Below are 6,089 nucleotides of genomic sequence, written 5' to 3'. Positions count from 1 at the left end.
TAGGAAGAAAGAAGAGAAGGGGGAGGAGAAGAGAGCCAACTGGGGAGGAAGGTAAGAGTAGGAGAAATAGGGGAGGAAAGGGAGAGTAAGAGAGGGAAGAGGAGGAAGGCAAAAGTAGGAGAGATAGGGAAGAAAAAGGGAGATCAAGAGAGAGAAGGGGAGGAAGGGGAGAGTAAGAGAGATAAGGAGAAATAAGGAAGAGTAAAAGAGAGAAAAGGGAAGAAAGAGGGAGAGAACAAGGAAGAGGAACAAGGAGAGACTAAGACTACAGGAGGAGAGTGGAGGGGGGCAGGGGAGAGGGAGGGGGAAGAGGAAAAAGAAGAGAGGCAGGCAGGCAAATAAGGAGACGATGATCATGTCAATAATGATCATCGGCGGTGAGAAAATGGCCCGGTCTGTGGGAACGTCTTCTGATGCGCGACGCCTTTTCATTCTTACTTCCTATTTTTTTTCTATTATCATTTTGCCTTATCACTGTCATTGTTGTTGGCGTTATCGTTATTATCATCATTGCTATTAATCTATCTCTTATTCATTCATTTATCCATATTTTTCCCCCCATAGATTTTTTCTCTCTTTTTAGGGGAGGGTTTTTTTCCATGTGACTTTGTTAATCTCTCATCTTCTAATTCCTTTTTCTTTCTCAATTTCTCAGTTATTCTAGTTTGTCCCTTTTATATATAATCTAGTTTTTACCTGCATTCTCCTTTTTTTTTTTTTTTTTTTTTGCATATTTTCTTCATCCCTTTTAATTTATTCTTATAAATTTCCTTCGTCTTCCATCAACAGTTTATTTTCTTTTTTATTTTTTTATCTTCTTTCTTTATTCCCATTACTGCATTTCTCTTGACTCCTTTTCCCCCTCTTTATTCTTTACATTTCTATGTCTTCTCTACCTCCCACCGCCTCTTTTTCTCTCTATTCATCCACTCTGCTTCTTTCTGTTTCTCCTTCCTTTTATATTTTATCCACTATTCATCCCTCCTCCACCTCCTTTGTCCTCCCTTTCTCGACTTATATTCCATCTACCCTCTTTCCCTCCCTCCCTCCTCCCTTTCGCCTCTCCCTCTCTTCTTCTATACTTCATCCGTCCTCATTCCTCCCCTCCTTCTCTCTCCCCTTTGCCCCTCCCTCTCTCCCGTCTTTACCTCCTTTTACACTCCTTTCATCCTCTTTCCCTCCCTCCCTCCCTCCCACCCCTTCGCCCCTCCCTCCCTCCTTTCGTCCTCCACCCTCTTCCTTCCCTCCCCTTCGCCCCTCCCTCCCTCCTTTCGTCCTCCACCCTCTTCCTTCCCTCGCTCCCTCCCTCCCTCTTTTCGTCCTCCACCCTCCTCTTCCTATCCTCGCTCCCTCCCTCTTTTGACTCTCCCTCCACCCCTCTCCTTCCCTCCCCCGTCCCCCCCCCCCCACACGCCCACACAGGGCCTCATCTGCATCCTCCGCATCCCACGCCCATCCTTTGCTCCGCCCTCGTCGTCCTTGTGCTCATCTTCAATCCTCTGTAATTTTTTTTCGAATTTATTAGCTATTTTTTTCTTCTAATCTATTCATTATCTATCATTTGTCTATATGATTCTCTGTTATTTTCTTCTCTTATCTCCTATTTTTTGTATTTTGCTTAGTTTCCCCCTTTTCCTGTTATTAGCTTTTTTTTTTTTTTTTCCCCCTCTAATGTTTTATCCTCTTTTTTTTTGCGTTTTCTCTACTTTTCATTTATCACATCAACATCACACATAAATCATGCGTATAACCTCCCGCGGACAGACAGACAGACGCGGACGTTGTTTTTTTCCTTTTTTTTCTTTCTTCCCTGAAGGTGATGAGTCATTGCTACCCACTCTCACCCACATCACTCACGCTGGAGAGAGATACCCACACCCACACCCACTCTTGTCTGGCGCGTTCGTCTACCGCACTCTTAACACATTCTACACATTCGAGGTAAGAACATGTGTTGTAAATGTGTGTGTGTGTGTGTGTGTGTGTGTGTGTGTGTGTGTGTGTGTGTGTGTGTATGTGTGTGTGTGTGTGTGTGTGTGTGTGTGTGTGTGTGTGTGTGTGTGTGTATGTGTGTGTGTGTGTGTGTGTGTATGTGTGTGTGTGTGTATGTGTGTGTGTGTGTGTGTGTGTGTGTGTGTGTGTGTGTGTGTGTGTGTGTGTGTGTGTGTGTGTGTGTGAAAGAGAGAGAGTGCGCCCGTGTGCATGTGCGTGCATGCATGCAGTATAAGCCGTTAAACCATGTAAAGAACATTATGACTCCACAAACAGGTTCTCTCCCAGTGCTGTGATGACACATGTGCACATACATACATACATACACACACTTCCATGCACCTACACGATTTAAGCACCACTCTATTAAACTACATTCAGCATTTTCTGAAAATGAAAAAAAGGGAATAAAATCAACAAAATCTCATCCACGGTGAATTTAACACAGCTTCTCCATCCACGACAACAACACGGTGAAAACAACGACAGTCAAAATAACCCTGATTTGTTTCTGGTCTAGCCTCGTCTTTTCCTCTTCTCTGTCTCTCTTTCTCTTTCTCTCTTTCTCTTTCTCTCTTCTCTCCATCTCTCTCGTCTCTCTTTCTCTATTTTGCTTAAATAGTTTCAAGATCAGAAAATCGTTTAAAATATGTATTCCTTCGCCTTTCCTGTCTAGCCAAGTCTTACTCCTCACTCTCTCTCTATTTCCCTCCTTCCCTCTCCATCTCTCTTTCTCTCCTTTACTTAAATAGTTTCAAGATAAAAAATCATTCAAATTACATATTCATCTTTCCTGTCTTGCCAAGTCTTACTCTTCTCTCTCTCTCTCTCTCTCTCTCTCTCTCTCTCTCTCTCTCTCTCTCTCTCTCTCTCTCTCTCTCTCTCTCTCTCTCTCTCTCTCTCTCTCTCTCTCTATTTCCCTCTTTCCCTCTCTTTCTCTTTTTTGCTTAAATAGTTTCAAGATCAGAAAACCGTTTAAGATATATATTCCTTTCACCTCTCTTATCTAGCCAAGTCTTACTCTTCTCTCTCTCTCTATTTCCCTCTTTCCCTCTCTTTCTCTCTTTTGCTTAAATAGTTTCAAGATCAGAAAATCGTTTAGAATATATATATATATATTCCTCCGAGGCTGGGAAACTGCTGTTGTTCTCCTTGACCTAGTGTTGAAGATGCCTCTCCTCCCCTTCGCTCTTGCTGTTCGTTAAATAGTGTTCGCTCGCTGTTGTTGGTGCCGAGTGCTTCACTACCTTTTTTTTTTTTTTTTTTTTTGCTTTTAAATTCCTTGAAGCTATTTACATTTTCTTCTAAAGTGAAAGGATAATGGGTGTGTTTATATTAGTCTACACACTCTGAAGATGAAAATGAAGAACAATATCAAGATATGAAAATGCATATATCCAAAAAAAAGAAGGAAGGAAGGTCGTAAACATGGCAAATGGGAGAATGAACTCTTCAGAAATCTGACAGAAAGTGGTAGAAAATGTTTTAGGAGGGACGGTCGGATAGAAAGACAGACACGAGTACATAGATGAGTAAATAGAGGGAGAGGGAGAAAGTCTGTTAACATTAATCAAATTTCCATTCGTGTTTCATTAAGATTTCCTAATTTTCCTTTCGTATTATGTTAATATTTTTCCTAGTAAGTCGTTTACTATATTTTCCATATTATTCAATGTGTATTCCCACTTATAAGCTTCAATTAGCATCGTCAATATCATAAGCATCAGCATTATCATAACAAAAAATTCCTCCTCATCACCATCGTCATCATATCTTCATCATCCTCACTCTCTCTATTCTCATCACCACCACCACTACCGTCACCACCACACTCATCATCACCACCCTCACCATCACCACCCTCACCCTCACCACCCTCACCACCACCCTCACCACCCTCACCCTCACCCTCACCCTCACCATCACCACCCTCACCACAACCACCACCAACACCATCATCCTTTTACAATTCCCTTTTCCCTCCGCATGGAAAACGTGAAGATAGTAAACTCCACGATATGCTGTTCAATCCAATGACCTTCGGCGAGAATGCTGCTCTCTTGGTACACTGTCACTCGTGATGGATGAACTTATCTGTCTTTGCGTCGTAAGGTAATGACGTAAGGTAATTATTCGGGTAATGAGGTCTCTGTGATAAGGTAAGTATGGTGGTGTGCTGGTATGGTAGGTATAATGACAATGGTTGTGACATGGGTAGTGATAACTGTGATGATGTTGTAGGTGATAATGGTGGTTGGTGGTGGTGATGAATATGAATATGGATATGAATATGATGCTGGTGATGATGATGATGATGCTGGTGATGATGATGATGATGATGATGATGATGATGATGATGATGGTGATGGTGATGATGATGATGATGGTGATGGTGATGATGATGATGATGAGACAGAAAACAAAAAGTAAAAAAATAACATTTAAAATGCAGATAACCCAAAATCACGACGTAGAGGCTCTGAAAAATCGATAGGCCGAGAGAGAACGGAAAACAGGGAAAGAAAAATGACCAAGCAAAGCGCCAAGAGGTAAACAGAGACACACACACCGCCGGAATCGACAACCCGAAGGATCCCGCGGGCCTAAAATATTTTAAAGAGACGGAGAAGCAAAATAACCCGTTTAGGCTTGCGGTCTCTCACCACACGCCCATTAGAACTTCTCCGGCGCTTAGATTCGTTAGTCGTTTGTGGTAGCTAACCTCTCCTTTTATTCCCCCCCCCCCCACTCCTCCCTCCCTATCCCCCCATCTCTAACCCTCCCTTCCCCATCCCCCGTTCTAACCCTCCCTCCCTCCCTCTCCCTCCCCGTTTCTAACCCTCTCTCTCCGTTTCTAACCCTCCCTCCCCCTCCCCTTTCTAACACTCCCTCCTCCTCCCCCCTCCCCCACCTTAGAAGACGAAGGATCTGTTTTTTTTTAAGAAGGAAAGAAAGGGGGTAAAGGGGGGGGGGGTGAGAGGGACGCGGTTAACTGTTCCGTGGTTTTGCTTAACTGAGGTAAAAGGCAAGTGGTCCAAATATATATTTTTTTGTTGTTGTTGTAAATATTTTTGAATGAAAAAATTATCTTCACCATGTTTATCAATTTGTTTGTGTATTTATATATATTTTTTTCCCCCTATTTTTTTTTTTTTTTTTTTTTTTTTTTTTTTTTTTTTTTACTAATTTATTTACCCTTCTATTTTCCTTTTATACGCAGGAATTTTCGATATTTTTGCCGACGAGAGATTTCATCTCATAACATTGCACTCATAGCAATACATTACTTTTCCTCTGCAAGAAAAGTCTTGTCTTATTTCATACTGTGCTATGGGTGCTTGCAACTCCCTGAAAGCTAAAGAACAATCTCTGACCTATATATGAAAATAGAATGTTCAGACGACATAGACTATAACTCAGCTACAGAGGCGCACGCACGCACACACTCACAAACACAGGAAATCACATTAAATTATATTACATATATACATACAAATGTGTATTTATGTTTATATGCATATATACATTATAGATAGATAGATAGACAGATAAACATGTGTGTTTGTATATATACATATATAAATACATATATATACATATATATACATATATTTATATTTATATAAACACACACACACACACACACACACACACACACACACACACACACACACACACACACACACACACACACACACACACACACATATATATATATATATATATATATATATATATATATATATATAAAACTCCTGCTTCAGCCAATTATATTCATTCATTGGCTATTTTGTTTCTCGTGTCCCTATCATCCTAAATGTCAGTGAGACAATTCATCCACCGATATGCATTATCTTTCGGATTGTAAATCGCCCCCCCACCTCCCTCCTCTATCTTGCCCTTTGACACGTGCCAGTATGAATGGGAGGATAAGGATTACACCCGGTTATGCCTCCTGCGGGGACTGAATGGAAAGAGGAGGTGGAGAGGATGGGGGTGGGAGGGGAGGAGAGGGGAGGGGAGAGGAGGGGAGGGGATGGGGAGGGGATGGGGGTCGGAGGGGAGGAGAGGGGAGGGGAGGGGAGGGGAGGGGGAGG

Source organism: Penaeus chinensis, chromosome 12 (genome assembly GCF_019202785.1).
Source record: "Penaeus chinensis breed Huanghai No. 1 chromosome 12, ASM1920278v2, whole genome shotgun sequence".
Taxonomy (NCBI): Eukaryota; Metazoa; Arthropoda; class Malacostraca; order Decapoda; family Penaeidae; genus Penaeus; species Penaeus chinensis.
Note: the sequence above shows the minus strand (reverse complement) of the source record.